This window comes from Lactuca sativa, chromosome 8 (genome assembly GCF_002870075.4).
Source record: "Lactuca sativa cultivar Salinas chromosome 8, Lsat_Salinas_v11, whole genome shotgun sequence".
NCBI classification, from domain to species: domain Eukaryota; kingdom Viridiplantae; phylum Streptophyta; class Magnoliopsida; order Asterales; family Asteraceae; genus Lactuca; species Lactuca sativa.
Window position 1 is genome coordinate 235,110,524 of NC_056630.2, and position 14,558 is coordinate 235,125,081.

Below are 14,558 nucleotides of genomic sequence, written 5' to 3' on the forward strand. Positions count from 1 at the left end.
CTGGTCCTCCTCATATCCTTGTCCCCCGCATACTGGGGCACCAATAAAGCCTTCTCTCGGAACTTGGAGGTGATCTTTGCTACTGTCTCAGTTGTCTGCCTCATATCCAGGAACTCACGGGCCAATTGTTGAAGCTCCACCGCAGGTGCGAACTCAGCCCTAAACCGGGTCACGAAATCTGACCATGTCATAGCCTCAATAGCTGAGGCTCCCAAAGGGTCACCGACCGACTCCCACCAATCCCTGGCCCTGTCCCTCAAGCATCCTGCTGCATATCGTACCTTCGACCCCTCGAGGCAGAAGTTGGTCAACTGTGTAGACTCAATATATGCAATCCACAGTCTGGCAACAATGGGGTCCTTCGCCCCATGGAAATCCAGCGCACCACTGCCCCTGAAGTCCTTAAAGGACATTGTGCGTCATCCTGACTGGCTGGTCGCCATGTCACTCTTGAGCGCCCTGAGGTGATCCTCCATCTGCTCTATTATCACTTCCTTTATCGACCCAAAGATAATCGGGGTCGCATCAAGGATGCCTCTAGTAATCTCTGACGTGATAAACTCGCATAGCCTCTCATCACTGGTTAAGGACCCGAACCCGAACCCAAACCTGATCCCTCTCCTGAACTGCCAACTGCGGGTCTAGGACGTAGTACCACCATTTTGTAAACACATAATGACAATCGTCAGAAACACTGATATATCTAAAGGGATCACATCTACCACAAGTTCTCTGGTCTTGTCTCAGCCTTCCATGACTTAAGTACGGATCCTCTACTTCCAGAAGTACAGAGCCATACTACCTTCCACATCTATCCGTACTTTCCTCAAGAACTGCCTTGACTCCACCAGTTCCCTTCTACTACTACTATTCTCTACTACTCTCATCCTAGGCTTACCCTAGGGAAATCTCCGACTCCAATCAGTCCTCAGCTGCTGAAGGCCTTTTCGTAATGCCAATTAGCTACCACCTAAATACTATCACATGCAATGAGGCTCGGATAATCCTTTGAGTAAGGGACAAATCCCTTCCACGGTTAAGACTCAGACAAGAGCTACGCAATAGGGTCAAATCCAATACTCTAATATTATTCAACCCTGATTCCATGTGACTTTAACGTATTCACCTAATAGCTAACTCCCATTACCCAGAATCCTACAAAGCACAAAGCAAGCATCATTCAGACAAGAAGGGAACAACTCAAGCAATTCTATTCACATAACAAGAATCTGTACTAGCATGCGATGTAAGCTCATATAATCTGGCATAACCTAAACAGGCTATCCTATCTCTGTCTAATCAACATTATCATACAACTCATAGCACATATAATAGGCACATAAGACATCCTTCCTAGATCCTTAGTCCTAATCTAGCATGCTAATCTACTAGCTGATAAATCATAACATAAACTTGTATGGGTACTTTGGGAAAAACTTACTTGAACTCGGCCTGTCACGCACATCACACACCTTGTTCTTTCTCAAAACTCTTTAACTTAGATTTTAGAAAACCATTTTTTTTAAAAATCTTTTAATCCCTCAGTTTGAGTCCAGACACTCCCGAGGGCGTGTCCGAATCCCTCAATCCAAGGCTCTGATACCAACTTGTAACATCCCAAATTCCGAGTCCAAAAATTTCAATTTTGATATAACGATTTAGAAAACATTTATAAGAAAACATCACCATGTCATATCATTTCATAACACCATAATCTCATGTCTGAAAATCATATCATAAAAGTAGTAACAATGTTAGGGTACAATCCTAAGAAATCTCATAAGGCGGAATCCAATGTGCGTATGATGTACAGCTACCGCACCAACTCCTTCCCCTTCGCTGAAGAGGTACCTAAAACAAAACTGAAAACTATAAGCACGAAGCTTAGTGAGTTCTACCATCTTACCACATACCATACAATCATATAACATACATACTGCCGGTCAATTCTAGGGTGTCCGACCTACCCGATACGACCATTCCGGGGTGCCGACCTACCCGTATCAAGCCATTATGGGGTGCCGACCTACCCGTGTCAATCCATTATGGGGTGTTGACCTACCTATGTCGAGCCATTATGGGGCGCTGACCTACCCTTCGGTCCTACAGCTGAACGTCAGGGACTATTCCACCCCTACTATTACTATCACATATATCATAACATAAACATACTATCAGACATATATGGGGTGTCTGAGCTACCCTTTCGGTCCGAACAAACGAACTTGGGGACTATTCCCCTCCTACTACCACTATCACATATAACATATCATGTCAGCATATAAGCATATCATAACACACTGTCAGACATATCTGGGGTATCCGATCTACCCTTCGGTCCTAACAAGTGAACTATACTAATGTCATATATAACATATCATGCCAGCATATAACATATCAGGTAATAGCAAACCTAGATGATATCACAAAGACGATCATCTAACATACAACTCTTACTGGTGGGTCGGCATTGTGGCCGTAGACCCCCCGTTACCGAAAGGTAACTCACCTCGTATGAATGAATGTTGTCAATCCGGGTGAGAAGTCTTTGTCTGCTGCTCCGACGATTCTCCGGCTATAATTCCCATAAAGACACTTAGTCAGAAGCTGATAACCACTCTTAGGGTAAAATGACTAATTTAACCCTGGCCAAAGTCAATATCCTAGTCAAAGTCAACTTCCAATTGGCTTGACTCGCCGAGTTGGGACGCCAACTCGCCGAGTCCCCATTCTTTCATCTGACTTCCTCCTGACTCTACTCGTCGAGTTTATCAAAGACTTGACACGTTCTCCTTTCATAATATCATCGAATGCCCCTTCATCCGACTCGCCAAGTTGTATGAACCACTCGTCGAGTTCTCATTCAAGGGGTTGGGAGATTGCTTTGGAGTCGCCGAGTCTGTTCATACACTCACCGAGTCCTATGATCCCCAGGTCGATGGCTAAGTCTAATAAGCCGAGTCACTCCCCTGGACCCCTCTAAGACCATTCTAATACTCAACTGGGTTCCTTCAAACCTCAACTGATTGGGGACTCAAGCCCCGGACTCGCCGAGTTCCAAGAACAACTCGACGATTTAGCGTTATCCAAGTCTTATATTTCAATTTCTGATGCATAATACTCATTCAAAGGACAGATCTGGGCTTCTAAGATCGATCTAACACGTAAAGTTATTAACTTTACGTGTATGCATGGGACTATAAGCTTAAGGGACCCAAAAAATGAGGTCTAAAGGTGCATGTTTCTCTCTAAGGCTACAAAGTTGGCCACTTAAGCCATGTAGTCACCTAAGGACCCTGGATCTGGAGTCTAAACCCTCAACCATACAGTCCCTAAAAGTCGTAATTCACCCCAAAAAGGGATCTAGAACATGAATGAACAAGGTATAAGCTTTATACCTCTAAGGAACTGTAGATGCTGCACAAACTCGAAATCCTCTCGTTTCCTTTTGGCTCCTGAAGCTTTTCCGTCTTTCTTGTGATCACAAACCTCCAAAATCACCAAAAATGGCCTTAGATCTCACAAAACAATTAGGGTTTCAGTATCAGGTGTTCTGGGAGCATAAGGGATAATGGAGGCTGCATTAAGACGTTTAAATAGGGTGTAATCCCTCGGATTTAGGGTTTTGTCCAAACAGTGCCTACTCATCGAGTCGGTTTGCCAACTCGTAGAGTAGGTAACTAAACTCCCGTGTCCAAAGTCGATTCTACTCGATGAGTTGGACCCTCAACTCGCAGAGTCCCAGGCCAAAATGTTATAATTACTTGAATGAAAATACATACCAGGAACCAGGTGCTAGAAATCAATTAATAACTCTGATCATTTTTGCCTCTATTATGTAAACCTAAAGATAAATATTATCTCAAACAGGTGATCTAAGAAGAAGTGGGATAAAGAACCAGCTGATATGAGCAAGAAACATTGGTTCAAGGTAATGGGGATCTGTACCAAAGCATCAGAAACAATGAAAATATTGTAAGAGCTCGTTGAATTTTAGGGCACAAAAACATTTGGAACTAGACTGCTGTAATATATGATGAAAACAATAATCAATAAAGTGAAAACGAAAATGCAAGTTAGAGCAAATGTCACTTGATGTATTCCAGTTTTCGCAAAATAATGATCTCCATGTGATGTCACTTCTTCTGAGCTCAAAAGAACCCAAAACCCTCTGAGGCATTTCATCGAACAGGTGGTGAGCGGAACACGGAGATCTCTACTCTCGCGAAAATCGGTGGTTTTGATTCAAAGAGTATTGTATGTCAAACATCATTGGAAGAATAGAAATAAACTGAAGTAAATCAGATTAGCAACATTTCAATGTAACATATCAAGGTCATGAAAACAGGTTCATTCATGAAGTGATTGATGATACTTACTTGATAATCGATACATATGTGTGAACTGTGGAGGTTGGAGCAATATATGACGGTGTTTGTGTAGTTTGTGGTGGTCGGAGATGCGGTTGGAAAAGAAGGCATCAGCAGTATAAGATCCTCGCAAGGTAGAGGTGATCCATAAATGCGATTTGACGGTTTATTGTTGCAATCGAACATAAAAATGAATGAAGTAGATCTCTTGGATCGTGGATTTGACGTCGTTGATATGCCAGATGAGGATCATGGATTGGTAGTCGTTGTTGTTTGTCAGAACATATAGAAATGGAAAATAGAAAGAGGAGGAAGGCGGTAGATGGAGTGGATTGTCGATCCTTTGTCTGTGCGTCGAATTCGATCCTAAATGTGGTGGTATCCTTGGCGGAAATCGGTGGCGGAAAGATCGCATGGAGAGATATTCATCGGAAAGAGGCGGATGATGGAGTCGTGAAGAACCTAAGAGATAAGAGAGAAAGTGAGAAACACGTGTTTGTGTGTGTGGAATTTTTTAATTTGTTAAATTGATTATTATGACTGATATTCTTAATTCCTAATTTCCCTTGTAAATATTTATAAAATGTCTACGATAACATCGAAACAAGTGATAATTACAATTACGCCATGATCAATCTAAGCCATTCAAGATTTTGATCTAACGCTCCACCTTTAGTTCTTGGGTTCTCGGGAAACTTTGAGTTTTCAAATGATCATATCTCTCTCTCTCTCTCTCTCTCTCTCTCTCTCTATATATATATATATATATATATATATATATATATATATATATATATATATATATATATATATATATATATATATATATATATATATATATATATATATATATGGCCCAAAAACATAGCCCTGATATGTTAATTGAAGAGAAAAGAAATCAGGGAAAGAGAGGCGCCAAATCAATCGAACAAATGCGCAACATAGAGAAACGGAACGTGGTCTAGAAACCTATTGCCCATTGTCGATAGAGAAATCACTAATCAATGTGTACAGTCGTTTTTGATAAATAAAATTAAGAACACTTTTTTTTCCACTTTCAGCCAATCTATATTAGCTCCTAAATCTCAATTTCTTTGTGACTTCGTTTCTTAATTTCTTGTATCTTGGTTTCTCATATATAGAATCGATATTAACTCTCAGATTTCACTTTCAGTTAATCTATTATTATTTTATGATTTAGAGATTTGGTTGTGATTATATCATTGTGGCTGTGTCAGTTCTTAAAAATCAAGTTAGATTATTTCTTCTATGTTTGATTAATTATTGTAAAAAAAAATTACAAAGTCTCAAAGACTTTGGATTTTTGTATCAGATTTCTCCACTTTTCAATTCCGATTTCTCCACTGTTTTAGAAATTTGATTTAGGTATGTTCAATATTGAAATCTAATTTATTAGTTACCTATTTGATTTCTTTTTTATCTAGATTCTTATATATACTTCGAAATCAGTTTTTTTGAGTTTTTCAGTAATCTCTTATTTGCTTTCCAAGCTTTGTTGTTGTGTTCTTGTTTATGTGATGTGAAGCAGGAGTGTAGGAGACATATTTTTGACATCCTTTTATTTTGAATATTTGATATATGGACTTCGAGAGGCTGCAAAAGTTTTATTTTTTAAACTGTGATCAGGTTGTATTTTCTTTTCTTAGCTTTTATAAATAGATTTGTTGAGTTTTTATTATGTTTCCCTAAAAACAGATCGGGTGCTCAAAACACAAAAAGATGAGGCTAATCAATTAAAATGGTCTTCGAAATTTTTGTTATAAATCAAAATGGTAATAAAAATAATTCTAATGATCCGGTTTATAGTTTTAATGATGGAATTGGTAAGCATTGAGTTACAAATTTTATAGAAAATGTTCGAGTTAAACATACAAAAGTGAAAATTCTTGGACACCATTCAAATAATGGAGCATAGAAGAAGAATGTATATGTTTTTTAATATGTCGTTGCATATAAGATATTTATTATGGTAACGGTTACGATCGTTTCAGTTGAAATATGTTTTTTTCAAAATTGAATTTTTTGAAATCGTATCTCCGAAGTAACATTACTCAAGAAAGATCGAATGGATTAAAAAGTTTATATTTTTGTAGTGTTTTGTTTGTATTATTTCTTTAATTATAAAAATTACTGCATTTTCATTATATATATATATATATATATATATATATATATATATATATATATATATATATATATATATATATATATATATATTATAAAGTATATTGAACTTTTATTGAAATTTAAAAGGTACATGATTGAAAACTTAATGTACAAATTTATTATGCACAAACCGCTCATCTTTCTATGAACAAAAACTAATTATGGTAAATAATAATGATCGAAAATATTTAAGAAATGAAATATGAATTAAATTTTGTTTCTTTTTTAACATCGACAAAAGATTATACTAAAAAGTTTAAAAAAAAACCAAGAGATATGTTATACTTTCATGTTACTGTCATTTTATTTATTAGAGTTTACGATTCCACGTTATTATAACATATGTTAGCTTTGTTTTGAATCTTGTAGTTTATTTTTCTTTCTTTATTCGTGTCTCATATCTATAATTTATTGAAAGGAATTATTGTGGTTGTCCAATGATGTTTTTGATTTTAGTGGTGCCATTACCATATAATTGTGGGCTTCTATATCCCTCATTTTCTATTAATTGTTTCTATCATGATTATGCATTCCTTTTATTCTTGATTTTCAATATGTTTATGTATATGGTAGAGTTTTAACATGAAAAAAATTATGCATTTGTTGTAGTCACCAAAGTATAACCGGAGAGCTATTAAGAGTCGTTCATCCATCTAACTTTTTGAAGGGTTGGTCGGTTCAAGCTCCTCAAAAGAAAGGATCTATGTCAATGAAGCTTTTCTCGCTTTGATCTCGTTTTCTTCACAAAATATAAGTATTCTTCGTTGACATATTTAAGTCTGTATTTTTTGAAAGCTTATTTTTTTATGTTGAAATCACTTTCCGAACCATCTGAAGTGGTTTCTTCCTCTAGATAACAAGTTTACTTTGGACCAGTTTGTTAAAGTGGTTTCTTCCTCTAGATAACAAGTTTATTTTGGACCAGTTTGTTAAGTAGTAGTACACGATAAAACAAGATGAATTATGCCTAGTTTGTATTCGACTAATGGTAATTTGACAAAAATACATTTTCCTTGGTTCTGTCCATTTCTTTCTATCTCTCATTGTTCCAAGATATATGATTTCCCTTCTTATCCTTATTATTGAAAATAGTCCAAGATAAATTGTGATAGATAAAACTTCCAAAACATTCTCCGAAATAGTTTAGATTTTTTAGATTTTAATCTTATAAGTAGTTTTAAATCATCTTGTTAGGCCTCAACGTGGAGAAACGATTTATATTATCTCATCTTCGGCATGATGTTTGTATAAAGGTCGGACATGAAATTTTCTAATATATCAGCTAGAAAATTTATAGTCATTCAAATAGACAAATAACATTTTCTAAAAAAAAATCATTCATTGAAATAGTGGTAATTGTTGTCGCCGCTTTGTGCGGGTATACACCTAATATGTGTGTGTGTGTCTCTCTCTCTCTCTCTCTCTCTCTCTCTATATATATATATATATATATATATATATATATATATATATATATATATATATATATGTGTGTGTGTGTGTGTGTGTGTGTGTGTGTGTTTTCGTTATCGTACGGTATAGATATGAGGGTATAAATTTTTTATCTCGTCTCGGTTAGTAAAAAACAATGGTTGGACCCTACACAGACAATAACCAAATTATTTCAATAAAAATTTCAAATAAGCATTTATCAAGGATTACAAAAACAACAATGAAAATTATATGACAATTTAACAATAAATATAGTAACATGATTAACATAACAATTACATCATAATCGCATAAATAAACAATCCAAACATTACCGTCTTGTAATTTATGTATAGGCCTACCTCATCCAATGAGATAAGTTGTAATGAAGATCAACATTCTTTTCATGAAGTGACGTACAAATTCACGAATATCACCTATTGAAATCACTATCATGTCATTGAGACTTCACTGCAGCATCGAATATCATGCTGAAAGCCTTCTCAGTGCAAGTCCGAAACTTCACAGGATCTATGAAACCTGTCTCAGCTCCTATAGTAACCCTCAACTGGTCCATGTAGCTCATTATCGTCACCACTAGACTCTGCATAATCAGTATACAAAACCCAAGCTAGATCAGTTAAATGGAGTAGAGATTATATAGTAGCAAAAATTGATGATACCTGTGGGGAATTGACGACCATGAAATACAACCCTTTAACAGGTTGATTAGAAAGTGCCATCTTTTCAACTGGTCCAATCATATTTGTCACTGCCATGCTTGGATTCCTTATCGTGTTGTGAACATATTGAGCTGCTGCCTTTACATGGATTACCCAAGCCATTTCAATACAACTTAGATAATTAAAGATAGATAGAGAAATATAAGAATGCATTTGATCAGAGCTAACTATGTAGACATACCTCTGGACCTCTATATTTTCTCATTGATTCTAGTAGCATTCCAGTGAGATATACAGCAGCTGAGTTTCTCTTCCTTTTGATGATACTTTGTATTTCCTGAACAAATTTGAGCGGTTTCAAGGACTCGTCATACTGGTGAAGTTGTGGCAATGAAATATGCAAGAAAGCAAATTGGTTTCCCCATAGACTTTTAGCTTCCTGATTTTGACACATCTCATTGAGAGACTTGAAACCATTAATATATCTTGTGTTAAGTAAGACCAAGGCCGTTGAGCTTTCATTTTTTGCTTCTTCACTCGTTACATCCATGTATAATCTTGTCCCCAGAAAGATGATTCCGCAAATTATGTCATTTATTGTCTGTGTAACAATATATATTTTTGTATTGAGAAGGAAGAGACAAAGTAACAAGGTGAAAAATAGTACATGGCATAAAAAAATATCTACGATCATCATGTTAAGTGTTAACTACATATTTTATTCGCAAAGATGTTTAAATCAAAACCATAAAAATATTAGAAACAATGAAAACCGATCATTCGTAGTTTGATAACTTGGTTTTTTTGTTTATTTGTTTTTAATAGCTGTTTAATATTTATAAAGATAATATATCAAAAATATAAATACTAATAACTTTTAATCATCCCCGTTTTCTATTAAGTTAAGAATACATTAATATAATCTTCTGTGATCCATATCCATATCTAAATGTCTAAAATAAGAAATTTTTTTTTTTTCACAAGTTTTTTATTATAAACATTTGTTAGCAAATTGAAAAAATCTATTATTATTATTATTGTTAATATATATATATATATATATATATATATATATATATATATATATATATATATATATATATATATATATATATATTGCAGCAAGGGCAATGGCAGTGGTTACTTGGTCGACATGGTGCAGGCAAGAACAAATCGCCCGAGAAATCGAGCGGAAGAGAACCGATGATTGTATCTATTCAAGGAGGAAAAGGGGCTTCTAACATTTTACTGTGTATATACCCTATATATATGGGAATAACTTGTCGACGAGGGATAGACGCAAGATTTTATAGTGGGGTATCACCGGAAAGTCAAAGGTTTTACGATAGTAAAAAAAAATTTGAAAATTTTCGAGAAACTTACACTGCGACTGGAAAAATCATGGGTCACACATGCTACCGTGTGCCCTGTACTAAATCGGCCAATGTTGTCTTCCCTATACACTTATACAAAATGACACGTTGTCCATATTTTCTGGATAAATGCATTAAGAAATATGTATATATTTACGTTTATTTATTTTTTGGACGCTATGTCGTGCCTAGAGCTTTTTGGATACCCGCAAAAGAAAAAATTTCCTTCCTACCTAACCAATAGAGACGATTCATGGTCACTTTAGCTTTAGAAGTGACCGTTTATTTGTCAACCCTATTGCAACAATGGTTGTCCCTTAGGTTCCTCTGTAGGGACGACATTTGTTCTTTCTATAGCTTTTTGTCTTTTATAGATGTTTATTCTTGTAGTAAAAGTATAAATTACATACCACATGAAGGCATGACTTAATTTGCTTGATTTGATCCAGAGAGAATGTGATTGTCGTTATATTGATGGGGTTGAACTCCACCCCTTTGTTGCCGGAATGTATCGGGCTCCGTCTATCTTCCAAAAAACTGCTCTTTAAAACGCTCCAACCGAAATCCATAACAGTGTTTAGTGCACAACTTAGGACCTGTGGTACAATACTAATTATGCTTTTAGGAACTTTTTCTGGCTTGAGAGAGTTCCGAAAAATTGGCAATGTTAATGGTAGAGAAGGCAGTGTAATGGATCTTTCGCCATTTTTGTTAGGTAATCATTGAAACAATGATCATATGATTCAGTTGATAATCCTTCAGGAAAACAAGGGATTTTTATGTGGTCTTCCGCATTCACTTCTACTCTCATCCACTGCTTCCCTCCCTGTTTGTCTTCCGCCTGCTCATACAACCATGCAACCAGAAATTAATGGAATGGTAATAAAAAATACATGATCAATTTATTATATTATGGGGTATACTTTTTCGGAATTCGTTGCTCACAACGTAATTTCTATTTCTCTAGTTCCTACCTAAATCTTAAACACATATTACACTTCGTATAAACATGAAATAGATTTGTAAGAGCCATAACCAACATTTGCATGGTCAATCCAAGAGACAACAAGAGAGTAGTGATAGTAGTTACAAAGGCAGTATTACCATAATGGAAGAGAAACGAGGGTTAATGGGAAGAAAGACATTGTTAACGAGTGCTAGGCTTGTAGAGTCATCAAATGGGTTCTCAAACTCCAAGACACAAAGAATAGAAATAGAAAGCACCGAGCTGTTGAAGTATTGCCCTGTCGTACTCACTGGCTCTGAAAGTACCACATCTTTCAGACCTCCTACCTTCACCCTCAAATCCATATCTTATATTTTGTCGTGTGTTTTGCTGCAAAATGCTCGAGTACTCTGTGACCTGGTTCGACTTGTTACAAGCTTAATATATAAGTACTTGTTGACTTGGTTTGCTCACAATTTATTATCTAGAAAGTTGCTCTTTCACACATAAGTTTGGTTATATTTAAAGGAGTATGTTGCCATGGTTTGTACATCATGCTTAAAGATGGTATATTATTTCTGGATTGAAGGAATGTGTGTTATGTCAATGGTGTTAATCAGTAATCACAGTTACGATCTGGCACATTTGTACATAGATATATAGTAGGCGTTGTACGATTAAATCATGTATTACATTTAGCCTCCACCAAAAGTATTTTGAGTACGTAAATGAAAGATTCTTTTACTTGGTCCTTTGCCAATGTAAATCAATATATATATTTTTTATTTATTTTTTTATTTTACTGTTTTTTTACTGGCGGTAGAAGTTTACTAGTGTCTAAAGTCCCCACTTTTACCTTCTTTTGCCAATAACATCACCCCTAACTATTTTTAAAAGTTGCAAAAATGAAAAAGATGTCACCATCAATCTAGATGGCATAGGTAAAAAAAATGTACAGCCTTACAAGTTAGAAACTAAGGTATCATATCCACCATGAAATCTATAAACTTTAAATTGATCATCACATTAATTATTAATTATGTCAACTTGGTAATGTCACCTAATTAAATGTCACCTAGGATTCCACTCCATTTCGACCATTCCCTTTATGAGTTTATATCATGTATTCTGGATACTTAAAAACGACAAATTTTAGGCTGGGTGTGGGCAACATGTCATTATATGTTATCACGCCCAAAAGGTGTCACATCATCATCCTAGTCATAGATGTGTGTTATAACATCCAAGATTGAAATGTACAACACAAAATAACATGTAATAACACCCGTTTCCTATTTTATTTTATTTATTTTTGATGTTTTTAGTTTCTATGTTACGAATGTTTTTTACTTATTTATTATGTCATAATATTTATAATTATAATATAAATTAAAAATAACATTTAAAAAGTGAAAATAAAAATTTAAATCTTAATTAAAAATTAAAAATAAAAAATATTACAACTAAAGATAAAAACAAATTTAAAAACCTAAAATCCAAAACGAAAACACGAAACAAATTACATTTTCGATCTAAATTATTCAACTTTCGTGTCATCATAGATATGATCTGTCAATTTTTTTCGAAGTTGTTTGTGTTTTCGTTGGTCTTGAATATCAACGACTCTATTTAAGTATTCTTTTGTCTCTGGTTGAAAATCAATTAGTCCATGTTCCATTAGCGAATACTCTACAATGTTTCGTCCTTTATCTCCAATCAGCATGTTATGCATAATGATACATGTATACATAATATCTCGTAGAGTATCCAACTCATATGCTCGTGTCGAATGTTCAACGATGTGCCATTTTCCTTTCAGAACTCCGAAAGCACGTCCCACGTCCTTACGTGCTCCGTCTTGTCTTCTCATGAAAATTTTATCTCTTGGTTCTATCGGGCATCGAAGCGCTTTCACAAATGTTGAATATGGTGGGTTTATTCCGTATGTGAGGTAATACCCGACCTTATACTCATGGCTATTTACTGTGAAAGGAGCAGCCGATGCCTTTCTTGTCAAAAGGTCCTGAAATATTGGTGACTCATCAAGAACGTTTCCATAAGTGTTGTGACGCAACAATCTCTAATACTAACGAAGGCGATCCAAGATGACCACTTGTGTATTGACATTTCCATGCCACAAGAAAACTTCTCCATATCCACTTTGCGCAATCAATGCTTCCAAGCATTCCCGAAAAAACATGTCGTTCTTCATGTGTTGCATATAGTTGTTGCATGTCATTCAATGAAGGTTTGTGCAAGTATTTGTCACTGAAGGTTTCGATAACACCTCTCTACAATCTATACAAACTTTCTCGTGCAGTTCGCTCTGACATTTTCATATTGCAACAACACATTTTGGCAACCCTGTAAAACCTCGTTTACCTCTCGCATCATACCTCATTTGGAAATATTCATACCTAAACATATATTTAATTTTTTAAAACGAGTATTTAATAATCTAAAGAATGTATATTTAATTTTTAAAACAACTATTAATCTAAAGAAAATATATTTAATTTTTGAAACAACTGTAATTACAGTACCTGCTTTCAATTGCATTGGCTATCCATTGAAATATAATTTTTCCGCAAACAAAACGTTCTTTTAAAATCTCTAGGTTGGTAGATATAATTATCTCCAAAATAATTGTGTACTAGACGTATATATTCTTATTCACGATCTCTATTCAACATCGCACATCTGGTTAGTACTGGAGCTGGCTCTGGTGGTAACATGTCGGTAACATATTGATACATCATACCAACGAACATATCATCCTCGTCGATATCATGATTGTACGGATGGAAAAGATCAAAAGGTTCCATTTTTCAATTAAATAGAGTAATACAAAACAAAATAAAATTGAAAGCAATAGGAATTGTTAAATGGATTTGTTGGGTTTGGTAGATAAAATGGAGATAAAAATGTTGTGCGTTTATATTAATAGAATTTTTTTTATATTGGTGACCGTTTGCAAACGGTCGAAATTTTGAACGTTCCAATCAAATTAATCTCCTCCCGTTACCACCATAACATGTGTTACCATAACACCAAAAAACGCAAAAGGGGGGGGGGGCAGTGTTGGGGGTGCTATGACGTCGTTTTTGTATGTCCACGTCGGAATAACAGGCTCTCTCGTTGCCCATTCCGAGTAGCCTTAATGATCAATAAAGATCGTATAAACCTTTAACTTTTTTAAAAAGCAAATTAAATTTTTTATTCTTGTTTGTTTGAAATAGTGGGTGATCCGTGATTATTATTTTTGTAATTTTGTGAAATACGTAGATTATTTTATAAGTTTGCATAAAAGGAGACTATTATATATATATATATATATATATATATATATATATATATATATATATATATATATATATATATATATATATATATATATATATATTTCATGTTCTCTTGTGAACAGTTCGTCGATCAATTGGTCCATAATTTTTTTTCTTTTTTACTGTTTTACTCTGTCTGGGTTTTAATCGTTTTCGTTTTCCCGTTTTTGTTTATGAAGCTTTACCCTTGTTGGTATTGATTCCATTCTTGGTCAATGAATCATCAA

The 14,558-nt window shown here is 34.9% G+C and overlaps 1 pseudogene; it reads right to left on the reverse strand.

Annotated features, from left to right (window-relative positions):
* Positions 1–8,230: 8,230 nt before the first annotated feature.
* Positions 8,231–11,355, reverse strand: LOC111877877 (wax ester synthase/diacylglycerol acyltransferase 6-like; annotated as a pseudogene).
* Positions 11,356–14,558: the final 3,203 nt, after the last annotated feature.